Source organism: Triticum dicoccoides, chromosome 2A (genome assembly GCF_002162155.2).
Source record: "Triticum dicoccoides isolate Atlit2015 ecotype Zavitan chromosome 2A, WEW_v2.0, whole genome shotgun sequence".
NCBI lineage: Eukaryota > Viridiplantae > Streptophyta > Magnoliopsida > Poales > Poaceae > Triticum > Triticum dicoccoides.
Genome location: NC_041382.1, coordinates 41,051,491 through 41,065,287, shown reverse-complemented (window position 1 = coordinate 41,065,287; position 13,797 = coordinate 41,051,491).

Below are 13,797 nucleotides of genomic sequence, written 5' to 3'. Positions count from 1 at the left end.
CTCCTTGTTCCGTCCGTTGTCCGTTCTGAGCCCAGACACACTTGCACGCGCCCGCGGCATGTCCAAAATATTATTTTATAAGTGGCCGGAAAATGTTCTCGGAATGGGTTGAAAGTTGGCATGCGGTGTTGTTTTGTTGTCAGTAGACCGCCTGCCAAGTTTCATCGCATTCGGAGTCCGTTTGATGTCCCAACGGATAAATATAGCGGCAATATAGCCGGTCTAACGTCGGACGTTTTCGGTCTCCGAAAATAGTCGCCGGGCCTTCCCCTCTCTTCTCTTCTCTCAGCTCGAGACCGCCTACACAGCTCACTACCTACCGCCAGGCCCAACCTAACCTCTCTCGTCAGCCCGCAGCCCCCCTCGCGCGCGTCCGAAAGTTGTCCCGGACCCGACCCGGGCAGTCGTCACCATTGTGTCCGGGTCATCTCCAAACGTCTACAAAACGTCACCGTTTTCTTATTTGGACTCCCTAGCTATTTTATTCGCGACCGTCCGATTACGATCGTAGGGGTCCGATAGCCCCTACCCAATTCCTAGTTGCTATTTATAGCAGATGAAACCTTAGTCCTAGCCTGTCCCATCCTCCCTTCCCTCGCGGAGCCGCCACTTTGTTTTCCTCGGGATCCCTCATGATCCAGCCGAGCCGACCAACTCCCTCGTTTTCAGCTAGGGCCAACCATCTCCTTCCCTCGATCAACGAATCCAGCCATCTCCCGACCCACCAACTCATCGCCACCCTCAGCAGCCTCCGGATCGAGAGCAGGAGCTCTTCCCGAGTGAGAGTGCTCACTCCAGCCGGCGACCACGAGCCGCAGCTCGCCGGAGCAGCACCAGGCCAGTCCTGCGCCCCTCTCCTTCATCTCACTCCTCTGCTCATCTCCCTCTCTCCCGGAGCTCTCAAATCCCCTCCTCTGCTTCTTATCGTAGGAACGAACAGCGCCGCCGCCCATGGAACTCCTCGCCGTGGCCATGGAGCCCCAAGTCCCACCGCCCTGGATCGCGTCTCCGGCAACCACGCTCCCTCAGCCGCCTCCCTCGCTCCAGCTCCGCCACCCAAGATGCGTCGTCGCCTGCCGCAGTCTCTGTCGTCGTCGTCTTCGAGGGTTCCTGACGAGGACAGCGCCCTCCTATCCGTCTCGAGCGCGAAGTCCCTCGCCCGCACCTAGTTCCGTCATTGTTGCTCTTCCGCAAGCCGCCGCCGCGCCAAGTCCCTCGCCTCGTCGCCGTTTGCCACACTCGCCGGAGCTCTGCTCCCAGCCGCCAGCGCACCTGTTTAATGCAAGCAGAACGAGCGCCTGCATCGATCGGTCCAGCCGCGCGTTGACTCCCGCGTGGGTCGGATTCCTCTCCGCTGCATCGTCACTTGGACCTCCTCTGCTCCGGCCCAGCGCGCCGCTAGAGCAGGCCAAGGCCAAGCTCCCTCTTCGCCCCAGCCACACACAGGCCTCAAGGCCCAATGTGAGCAGTACCCTGGCTTTTCCTCTATTGGGCTAGCCGGATTCGGCCCGATATCTGTTTTTTTTCAGTTCTGTGATTTAGTTATTATTCCAGAGAAGACCTGTTTTACAGAGAAACCCTTGCATTTCATTCATTTAATAACTCACAAATGGTACATCAGTTTAAAATAAGTTATATATGAAATATTATTAGATTTCTGTCTAGTTTCATAATCTGTCTTTTTCACCCATGTTTAAAATGATAAAATTGCTGTTTGTGTAAATTTGCTCCTATGCCATGCTAAAATGATTTAATTCATAACTAATTAACCGTAGCTCCGAATCTAACAAACTTTATATGTAAATGGGGTAGAATTTTGCCTAGTTTAACATGGTGCACTTGTTTTGCATGTTTAATAACCCTAAAATTATGTTTAGGGTAGAACAGTACCAGATCTATAATATGCTCATGAGGATTTTTCCGGACTTGTTGTTTTGTTGTTCCGGCCTCATTTAAACTTGCCTAGATAGATAGTTTCATCATGCTTCACCCCTTGCCATGCTAAACTACATTTAATATTGTTGAGTAGCTAAACGAGATCGAACTAAATAATGGGGTGTGGTGTTTTGTCAATATGCATCCCGTTGCATATTGAGCTCCACTTAACTTGTAGTGTTACTTGTGCACTTTGCCATGCCATGCATACTTAACCCGGACATGCATCATACTTGATTGTGCATCGTGCCATGCTTATGTGATGGTTGTTTACTATGTTGTTTGCTTCTTTTCCGGTGTTTGCTTCTTCGGGTTGGTTCCGTTAACGTCGCGTTTGTGAGGATCCGTTCGTCTACGTCCGTTTGTCTTCTTCATGGACTCGTTCTTCTTCCTTGCGGGATTTCAGGCAAGATGATCATACCCTCGAAATCGCTACTATCTTTGCTATGCTAGATTGCTCGCTCTTTTGCTATGCCATTGCTACGATGCCTACCATTTGCTTTCAAGCCTCCCAAATTGCCATGTCAAACCTCTAACCCACCATGTCCTAGCAAACCGTTGATTGGCTATGTTACCGCTTTGCTCAGCCCCTCTTATAGCATTGTTAGTTGCAGGTGAAGATTGAAGTTTGTTCCTTGTTGGAACATGGAGATGTCGTTCCTTGTTGGGACATATTTACTTGTTGGGATATCACAATATATCTTACTTAATTAATGCATCTATATACTGGGTAAAGGGTGGAAGGCTCGGCCTTATGCCTGGTGTTTTGTTCCACTCTTGCCGCCCTAGTTTCCGTCATATCGGTGTTATGTTCCCGGATTTTGCGTCCCTTACGCGGTTGGGCTATAATGGGAACCCCTTGACAGTTCGCCTTAAGTAAAGCTCTTCCAGCAATGCCCAACATTGGTTTTACCATTCGCCACCTCGCCTTTTCTTTCCCTTGGGTCGGCCAGCGCGAGGGTCATCTTTATTTTAACCCCCCCGGGCCAGTGCTCCTCTGAGTGTTGGTCCGAACTGAGCTGCCTGCGGGGCCACCTCGGGGAAACTTGAGGGTTGGTTTTACTCGTAGCTAGTCTCATCTGAGTATGCCCTGAGAAAGAGATATGTGCAGCTCCTATCGGGATTTGTCGGCACATTCGGGCGGTGTTGCTGGTTTAGTTTTACCCTGTCGAAATGTCTTGTTGTACCGGGATACCGAGTCTGATCGGAATGTCTCGGGTGGAGGTCTATTCCTTCGTTGACCGTGAGAACTTGTGATGGGCTAAGTTGGGACACCCCTGCAGGGATTTGAACTTTCGAAAGCCGTGCCCGCGGTTATGGGAGATGGGAATTTGTTAATGTCCGGTTGTAGATAACTTGAACCTTAATTAATTAAAATGAATCAACTGAGTGTGTTACCGTGATGGCCTCTTCTCGGTGGAGTCCGGGAAGTGGACACGGTGTTGGAGTAATGTTTGCACAGGTTGCTCTCTAGTTTCTCGCACGTGCTTTGCCTCCTCTTCTCGCTCTCTTTTGCGAATAAGTTAGCCACCATACTTGCTAGCCGCTTGCTGCAGCTCCACCTCATACCTCTTACCTTACCCATAAGCTTAAATAGTCTTGATCACGAGGGTGCGAGATTGCTGAGTCCCCGTGGCTCACAGATACTTCCAAAACCAGCTTGCAGGTGCCAACGAGTCCGTGCAGATGACGTAACCAAGCTCAGGAGGAGCCCGATGCAGATCTTGTCCTTTGTGGTGTTTCGTTCCAGTTGATCAGTAGTGGAGCCCAGTTGGGGTCGATCGGGGACCTTTTGTCGCATTTGGGGTTCTTCTTTTATTTTGGCTCCGTAGTCGGGCCTTGATTATATCTGATTGATGTAATGCTTTATTCATGTAATTGGGTGAAGTGGCGAATGTAAGCCAACTATGTGTCTCTTTCCCTTATTATATTACATGGGTTGTGTGAAGATTACCTCACTTGCGACATATGCCTTCAATGCGATTATGCCTCTAAGTCGTGCCTCGACACGTGGGAGATATAGTCGCATCGAGGGCGTTATAATACCATGATGTCTCTTATCGAATTACCACGATTGTTTATGGGTTAGGCATTAGAGACAACCACATTCACTTTAAATAGGGCACCACGTAATTCCGATGAGATGACACCGTATGAACTATGGTTTAGAGAAACCTAAGCTGTCATTTCTTAAAAGTTTGGGGCTACGATGCTTATGTGAAAAAGTTTCAGGCTGATAAGCTCGAACCCAAAGCGGATAAATGCATCTTCATAGGACACCCAAAACAGTTGGGTATACCTCCTGTCTCAGATCCGAAAGTAATAAGGGATTGTTTCTAGAATCAGGTCCTTTCTCGAGGAAAAATTTCTCTCGAAAGAATTGAGTGGGAGGATGGTGGAGACTTGATGAGGTTATTGAACTGTCTCTTCAACTAGTGTGTGGCAGGGCACAGGGAGTTGTTCCTGTGGCACCTGCACCAATTGAAGTGGAAGCTTATGATAGTGATCATGAAACTTCAGATCAAGTCACTACCAAACCTCGTGTGATGACAAGGATGCGTACTACTTCAGAGTGGTACGTAATCCTGTCTTGGAAGTCATGTTGCTAGACAACAATGAACCTACGAGCTATGGAGAAGCGATGGTGGGCCTGGATTCCAAAATGGCTCGAGGCCATATAATCCGAGAGAGGATCCATATATGAAAACAAAGTGTAGACTTTGGAAGAACTACTTGATGGTCGTAAGGCTGTTAGGTACATATGGATTTTTAAAAGGAAGATGGACAATGATGGTATGTATCACCATTAAGAAAGCTCGACTTGTCGTTAAGATGTTTTCCGACAAGTTCAAGGAGTTGACTACGATGAGAATTTCTCACCCGTAGCGATGCTTAAGTCCGTCGGAATCATGTTAGCATTACCTGTATTTTTCGATTATGAAATCTTATAGATGGATGTCAAAACAAGTTTTCTTACCAAGTTTTCGTAAGAAAAGTTGTATGTGATACAATAGAAGGTTTTGTCAATCCTGAAAGATGCTAACAAGTATGCAAAGCTCCAGCAATCCTTCTAAGGACTGGAGTAAGCATCTCAGAGTTGGAATGTACGCTTTGATGAGATGATCAAAGATTTTGGGTTTATACATAGTTTATGAGAAACGTGTATTTCCAAAGAAGTGAGTGGGAGCACTATAAAATTTCTGATGAGTATATGTTGTTGACATATTGTTGATCGGAAATGATGTAGAATTTCTGGAAAGCATATAGGGTTATTTGAAAAGTGTTTTTCAATAGAAAACCTGGATTAAGCCACTTGAACATTGAGCATCAAGATCTATAAGGATAGATCAAAACGCTTAATGGTACTTTCAAATGAGCACATACCTTGACATGATCTTGAAGGTGTTCAAGATGGATCAGTCAAAGAAGGAGTTCTTGCCTGAGTTGTAAGGTATGAAGTTAAGACTTAAAGCTCGACCACGGCAGAAGAAAGAGGAAGGACGAAGGTCGTCCCCTATGCTTTTGTCATAGGCTCCATACGGTATGCCATGCTGAGTACCACACCTGATGTGTGCCTTGCCACATATTTGGCAAGAGGGTACAAAGGTGATCTAGGAGTAGATCACTAGATAGCGGTCTAAATTATCCTTAGAGGAATAAGGATATGTTTCTCAGTTATGGAGGTGATAAAGAGTTCGACGTAAAGAGTTACGTCGATGCAAGATTAACACCTATCCGGATAGCTCTGAGTAGAGATACCGGATACGTATAATGGAGCAACAATTTAGAATAGCCCCAAGTAGAACAGTTATTTGAAATGGCTCCAAATGTAGCGTAGTAGTTGCATCTACAAGATGACATAGAAATTTGCGAAGTACATACGGATCTGAATGCTGCAGACCCGTTGACTGAAACCTCTCTCACAAGCATAACATGATCAAACCCAGAACTCTTGGGTGTTAGTCACATGGGGATGTGACCTTGAGTGTTAATCACATATCGATGTGAACTGGATTACTGACTCTAGTGCAAGTGGGAGACTGTTGGAAATATGGCCTAGAGGCAATAATAAATTGGTTATTATTATATTTCCTTGTTCATGATAATCGTTTATTATCCATGCTAGAATTGTATTGATAGGAAACTCAGATACATGTGTGGATACATAGACAACACAATGTCCCTAGTAAACCTCTAGTTGACTAGCTCGTTGATCAATAGATGGTTACGGTTTCCTGACCATGGACATTGGATGTCGTTGATAATGGGATCACATCATTAGGAGAATGATGTGATGGACAAGTCCCAATCCTAAGCCTAGCACAAGATCGTATAGTTCGTATGCTAAAGCTTTTCTAATGTCAAGTATCATTTCCTTAGACCATGAGATTGTGCAACTCCCGGATACCGTAGGAGTGCTTTGGGTGTGCCAAACGTCACAACGTAACTGGGTGGCTATAAAGGTACACTACAGGTATCTCCGAAAGTGTCTGTTGGGTTGGCACGAATCGAGACTGGGATTTGTCACTCCGTGTAAACGGAGAGGTATCTCTGGGCCCACTCGGTAGGACATCATCATAATGTGCACAATGTGATCAAGGAGTTGATCACGGGATGATGTGTTACGGAACGAGTAAAGAGACTTGTCGGTAACGAGATTGAACAAGGTATCGGGATACCGACGATCGAATCTCGGGCAAGTATCGTACCGCTAGACAAAGGGAATTGTATACGGGATTGATTAAGTCCTTGACATCGTGGTTCATCCGATGAGATCATCGTGGAACATGTGGGAGCCAACATGGGTATCCAGATCCCGCTGTTGGTTATTGACCAGAGAGTTATCTCGGTCATGTCTGCATGGTTCCCGAACCTGTAGGGTCTACACACTTAAGGTTCGATGACGCTAGGGTTATAGGGAATAGATATACGTGGTTACCGAATGTTGTTCGGAGTCCCGGATGAGATCCCGGACGTCACGAGGAGTTCCGGAATGGTACGGAGGTAAAGATTTATATATGGGAAGTCCTGTTTTGGTCACCGGAAAAGTTTCGGGTTTTATCGGTAACATACCGGGACCACCAGGAGGGTCCCGGGGGTCCACCAAGTGGGGCCACCGGCCCCGGAGGGCTGCATGGGCCAAGTGTGGGAGGGGACCAGCCCCGGGTGGGCTGGTGCGCCCCCCCACAAGGGCCCAAGGCGCCTAGGGTTTGGGGAGGGGGCGCCCCACCTAGCTTGGGGGGCAAGTTTCCCCTCTCCCCCCCTTGGCCACCCCACCAGATGGGATCTGGGCTGGCCGCCTCCCCTAGGGTGGAACCCTAGGTGGGGGCGCAACCCCCTCCCTCTCCCCTATATATATTTGAGGTCTTTGGGGCTGCCAACACATGAGTTTTGACCTCTCCCTGGTGCAGCCCTACCTCTCTCCCTCCTCATCTCTTGTGGTGCTTGGCGAAGCCCTGCTGGAGTACCACGCTCCTCCACCACCACCACACCGTCGTGCTGCTGCTGGATGGAGTCTTCCTCAACCTCTCCTTCTCTCCTTGTTGGATCAAGGCATGGGAGACGTCACCGGGTTGTACGTGTGTTGAACGCGGAGGTGCCGTCCGTTCGGCACTAGGATCTCCGGTGATTTGGATCACGACGAGTACGACTCCTTCAACCCCGTTCTCTTGAACGCTTCCGCTTAGCAATCTACAAGGGTATGTAGATGCACTCTCCTTCCCCTCGTTGCTGGTCTCTCCATAGATAGATCTTGGTGACACGTAGGAAAATTTTGAATTTCTACTACGTTCCCCAACACCATCCACTTGCTAACCTTTTTAAAGGATCCAATTATGATGAACCTATTGCTAGTGAATTGAGTGCACTAGATTATCTTTATGGAGTTTTGCTTGAAATCCGTGAATCTAAAAATTGTGATGAAGTGCTTTATAAAGTGATTCACGATAGATCTTTGAATAAAAAGCATGATTGCAATGATGTTACTATAAATTCTATTAATGTCAATTGTGCTAATAATATGCAAAACCCTAAGCTTGGGGATGCTAATTTTGCTATGTCTACTACTTGTTGCAATAATCATGATTGGGGTGAATCTTCTTATGATCTTGAAAATTTATTTAAGCCCCATGATGAATATGAGATTGATAATAATGCTTGAAATAATATTGAAAGTGGGTTCGGAAGAGTGTTAATTTTAGATCCCACATATTTGGATAATGTTCAATCCTATGAATTTTTTGATAAAGGTGGGTTCCACTAGTGCAGAACCGGGCAATAGCACCGGTTCGTAAGGCCCTTTAGTGCCGGTTCGGTAACCGGCACTAAAGTGTGGGCACTAAAGCCCCCCCCCCCTTTAGTACCGGTTCAGCACGAACCAGTGCTAAAGGGCAACCACGTGGCACGAGCCAGCTTCGGGGGCAGGGAGCCCTTTAGTACCGGTTGGTGACACCAACCGGTATTAAAAGGTTGGGGGGTTGGGCTTATGATTTCTTTTTCATTTAATTTTGTGTTTTCTATTTAATTCTTTTTCGTTTGCTGGTATTTTATGATACTACATATTGTACACGTTATGCATATATATAAATAGAATTTCTTGTAGAACCGATCATAATATATATATATATATATATATATATATATATATATATATATATATACAATTAGCTAGCTATCTACAATTTCTCCTAATTAGTTCCTTCGGAGCCAGTGGCATTAGCCTAATTGGTGCCTTCGGAGCACGATAACAATTGGAAGTGGTTCATGGGGGCGGTAGCGGGTAATAGTATTCTCCTTTGGGATCTATGACCTGGTCGAGCAAAAATCCCGCTATTTCCTCTTGAATTGCTTCTATGCGGTCCTCTGGTAGGAGCTTCTCCCGCACCTCTTTGAACTCTTAAGAAGGAGATCAATATGCATGTGTATTAGTTGTGTGACTAGATATCGATAATGGTGTAAAAATTGTGAATAGTGTTCTGACAAACGTACCCACTCCTGTCTTTGAGATCTGCTCCTTTCGGACGCCATCATGCGAATGTTCTCGCAAACGTAGTATGCACACAGATTATTCCCCGGCACTTGCTTCAGGGCCTTTACGAGAATGGAATTTGATCAGATAATAATTAATCAAGCATGATAATTAAAAAGATGGCAGCTAGCTAGTACTACTTAATTACTTACCTGGGGTCGATACCATTTCAGATTTTGTTTCCATGGGCCTGGAGTGGCCCTGATGAACTTTGCCCAAGCCCTGCCAGCCGACAAAGAAAATGAATAAATGGGTTATTAAATAGTTATTATCAGGAAATGACGAACTAATTAAATAGGCCGAGATATAGTTAATAATGATTGAAATTACATGTTGAATATCCCCTTCACGATGGTGTAGTCAGTTGGTTTCTTAAGTAGTGAGTCTAGTACTTCAACTGTTCCTTCATCAACTTTAATGATTAATAAGATTCAGTGAAATCTGCATGCACACATGTTTACATGTCTTAATTAAGTGGGCATATGTAAGAAAAAACATGTAGCTAGCTAGTAGGCAAAAACAGAATTTGTAGTACAAGACAGTGTGACTCACTCGAAGTTGTAAGGAAGTAGTATATCTTCATTGTATTTGAGGCGCTTGAAGAACTCTAGCATGCTTTCCTCTACACTTTTTTTCGTAATATGGATCTAATTTCCATGTGTATTCATTAATGGTATTTGGGTCAACGAACCCAATGCCATAGCGTCGACCTTTTTTCATTTCATAAATCTTCATCCTGCATAATATCACAGAAAAGAATATAGTGAGGATAATTACAGGTAATGATTGATCAAAATGATCACTACAACTAGCTTGAGACTTAAATTACAAAAAGAAATCACTTACAGACAATATTAACTGACGATAGATTTGTCGAGTGCGTCTTGATTGTATAGCTGAAATAGTTCTGAATACTCAACGAACACAGATTTCTCATGGTAGTAATGATCCTTCTTGACATTCACCATGAGGGACTCTCGACTGGAAATCTTGGTAATGTCCGTATACCATTGATGCAATTCATACATTCTCGTTGGGAGCTTCTTGACCTCGTCTGGCTCGACCAAAGGTTGGCCCCGGACATATTTCCATTTTATTTCCTCCTCTCTAGTCGGAGACATGGGCTCGATATCGAGGAGTTGTCCAACAATGATCATGAGCGTTTCAGCCTGCTCAATATGCTCCTCGGTTATTACCACATCGCCTAGCCCGGGAATGTTAATGGTTTTCCCACAATAACATTGGGCGCGCCTACTCTCATGTGTTGTTGGCACAACAAGCGGGGGGATTGATTGCGCCGCCTGTTCTCCCAGCTGGGGAATGGTTTTACCGCTCCTTTTGCCAGCTGATTTGCTCGAGCTCGAGCTCGCCTCTTTCTGTAGACGTGCTCGATTTAACTTCTTGATGTGGCAGTCATAGTCTGTGTCAACATGCTTGGGAGCCGGTGCTCTAGCCATACGAATGAAGTGGTCAATCTTTTCCTCGGGCACTTTATCCCTTGGCGGCGGTGGTGGTTTCGGTGCAAAATGGGCTTCCACCTCGGCCTTCGATATGGCTACGTTTTCCTCCTCGGACTTGTCATAAGGCCTCTACGGAAGAGGCGTGAGGCTTGGACCATATTGAAATCGCTTGCCTCCGCCTGTACCTCTAGTACTACCTCGACTTGTACCGCTACGCACCATAGCTGAGGCGGCTCTCTTCTGTGATTGCTGAGGCGGCGAAGACAGCTGACGTGGCTGAGTTGGAGGAGGAGGAGTGGCCTAAAGCTGTGCCGGACTTGGAGGAGGAGTGGCCTAAAGCTGTGCCGGACTTGGAGGACGAGTGGCCTGACGCTTTGCCGGACTTGGAGGAGGAGTGGCCTGACGCGTTCGTGGACTTGGAGGAGCGGGAGTCTGCTGACTCGATGGCGGACTTTAACAAGGAGTCGGATGCCGCAGTGTCGGTGGCCTTTGAAAGATGATGCAATCCTTTTCTCCATAGGATGATACGATGGTTGGCCTCTCCCAGTGTGTGCTCATCGTCACCTCCAGGAATGTCAAGCTCTAGCCCCGAATATTGGCCCACCACCTCATCAACCAAGACACGAGCATAGCCCGCTGGAATCGGGTTGCAATGGAAGGTTGCCTCGGGGGGATTTGTAAAAGCAAGGGCATCCGCCACCTTCATGGATATGTTCTTCATTTTGAAGTGTAGCTTGCAGTTAGTGTTCTCCATGATGTCATCCGCTGGGTAGCTATCCAGCAATGCGTCGCCCGGGGCGGAACCCACGCTGCTTCTCGGCATGGATGGGACGGTGCTATCCAATGCTGGATCATCCGCTAGCTGCTGCAGCTGCCGAGACCCCCTTTGCTGGCTAAGTGAGTCGATATGCTCCTGCTGCCGCTGGAATTTGACTGCCAAGTCCGCTTGCGCTGATTCTAGGCCTTGAAGGAGTTCATAGTCTAGCTTCCTCTGCTCCTCCTCCATCTTCCTCTTCTTCTCCTCCGCAATCTTCTTTCTCGCACGGGTTCTGTAGTCGGCGTTCTAGTCCGAAAACCCCTCATACCACGGAATAGCGCCCATGCCTCGTGTTCTTCCCGGGTGTTCAGGATTTCCCAGGGCACGCGTAAGCTCGTCGTTCTCTATGTTGGGCTGGAACACCCCCGATCGAGCCTCTTCTATTGCAACAAGTAGCTTATCTTCGGCTCCGTCCAGACATGCCTTCTTCAAAACTTTGCCTGTCTTCGGGTCCAACTCCCCCCATGCGCATAGAACCAAGTCCTGCACCTGGGGTGCCAGCTCAATGTTTCTGGAGTGACACCTGCATCCTCCATCTCTTTCTCAGACTTATCCCACTTAGGCATTCCCATCGCATAGCCACCTGGCCCCAGCTAATGGAACTTATCCTTTTATGCGGCATTGGCCTTGTTTATTCTCGATCGTTCCTTAGATAATTCCGAATCCTTGAATTTCCTGAAATCATCCCAATGAGCACTTTGCTTCTCTAGTGTTCCCTCGAATACTGGAGTCTTCCTTCCTCCCTTGACGTACTTGGCCCATTCACGATTCTTGTGGTTGTTGAAGGCAACCGCCATCTTCCTAAGAGCAGCGTCCTTGACTTTCTCCACATCTGCATCTGTGAAATGATCTGGTAAGGTGAAATGTTCCATGAGCATTTCCCAAAGCAGAAGTTTTTGTCTGTCGTCGACAAAAGTAACTCCTGGACGTGGCTTTGCTAGCTCTCTCCATTCTTGAAGGTACATCGGGAGTTGGTTCTTCACAAGAACTCCGCACTGACGAATGAACTTGTCCGCAATCTTCTTAGGCGCTAATGGTTCGCCATTAGGTTTGATGGTCTCGATATTGTACTTTACGCCCTCCTTCAACTTTTTGTTCGGGCCTCGTTTCCTATTGCCTGAAGATTTGCTCGATCCGGATGGCTGAAAGAAGAAAGATCGATTTGTTAATATATCTTCAAGTCATTTAAAACATGTGATGATCACCAGATGCCTGCTTATATAAATATATATACCTCGCCGGTGTTTGTTGTTTCAAGATCAACATTTTCTTCGTCATGTTCATAGTTTATGACTTCATCAATTCGGTCATCGCGATCGAATATCATATCACCCTCCCTGGTGTTGTTTAGATATTCGGAGCCGTCATAATCTTCTTCATTCTGATCATCATATGGCCCGCGAGGATTGCGTATGATATTGAACAGGGCCTTTTCTCCCTCTCTGCCGGTATTATCCGCCATAGGTTTTGTTTAACTAACCCAAAAGAAATATATTCAAATTACAATGCATGGATGCAATCAATTAATAAGTAAAAACTGAATCAATCATAGTACATAATAAGCATCATCGAATATAATCTCGAATACGTCGTCTCGAATAATAGACATAATCTCGAATACATCGTCTTGAATAATATATATAATCTCGAATAAATCATCTCGAATATTATATATCCAATACATCACTAGCTAGCTAGCTAGCTAATAAAGATCGAATACTAGAGAGTAATCTAGGCGGTGGACAACCAAAGTGAAGGAACCATCACTAGATCATAGCTCGGGTGATCTCCCCAAAGAACCTGCCAGGTATTGGAGAACCTGATGTCCATAGCAGCCATGTAGCGATGGACATGCTTGTCCTCCTCCCTGACACGGCGACGTACCACCTCCGGCGGGGCCGGATCCCTCCGCACCGAAAGTGGCCCACGCGAACGCCACCAAAGGAGATGAGGGTCGATGACGGGACCCGGGGTCGAGTTCCTCACCAAGCGTCGCGCCCCTGAAGGTAGCACCTCCCAGTGCCAACCCGGCGGAGCCTAGTCCCGGACATGGGTCCTCTGAAGCAGGACGTTGTCGCGAACGGGTCGACGGCGAGGATGCGGGCCGGGCATCGTCGACAACAAATACTATATGCCGCAAAAGTAAAGTAACATTTTTAAATGATGGATTGTGATTTCATATATGCAAATTCTAAATTTTATAACTAAAACTAACATTTCTAATATTCTATAACTAAAACTAACATTTCTAATATTTCTATAACTAAAAAACATTTCTATATAACTAACATTTCTAATATAACTAACATTTCTATATAACTAACATTTCTAATATTTCTATATAACTAACATTTCTAAAATTTCTATAAGTAAAAACCATTTCTATATAACTAACATTTCTAATAATTCTATAACAAAAAAACAGAAATATTGTTTGTGTGTGTGTACATGGCGGATGGGGCAGGAGCTCACCGGCGAGGCGCGACGACGGGGGGCGGCGACGGGGACGGGGACAGAGACGGAGACGGGGACGGGGCAGCGACGACGGGGACGGGGCG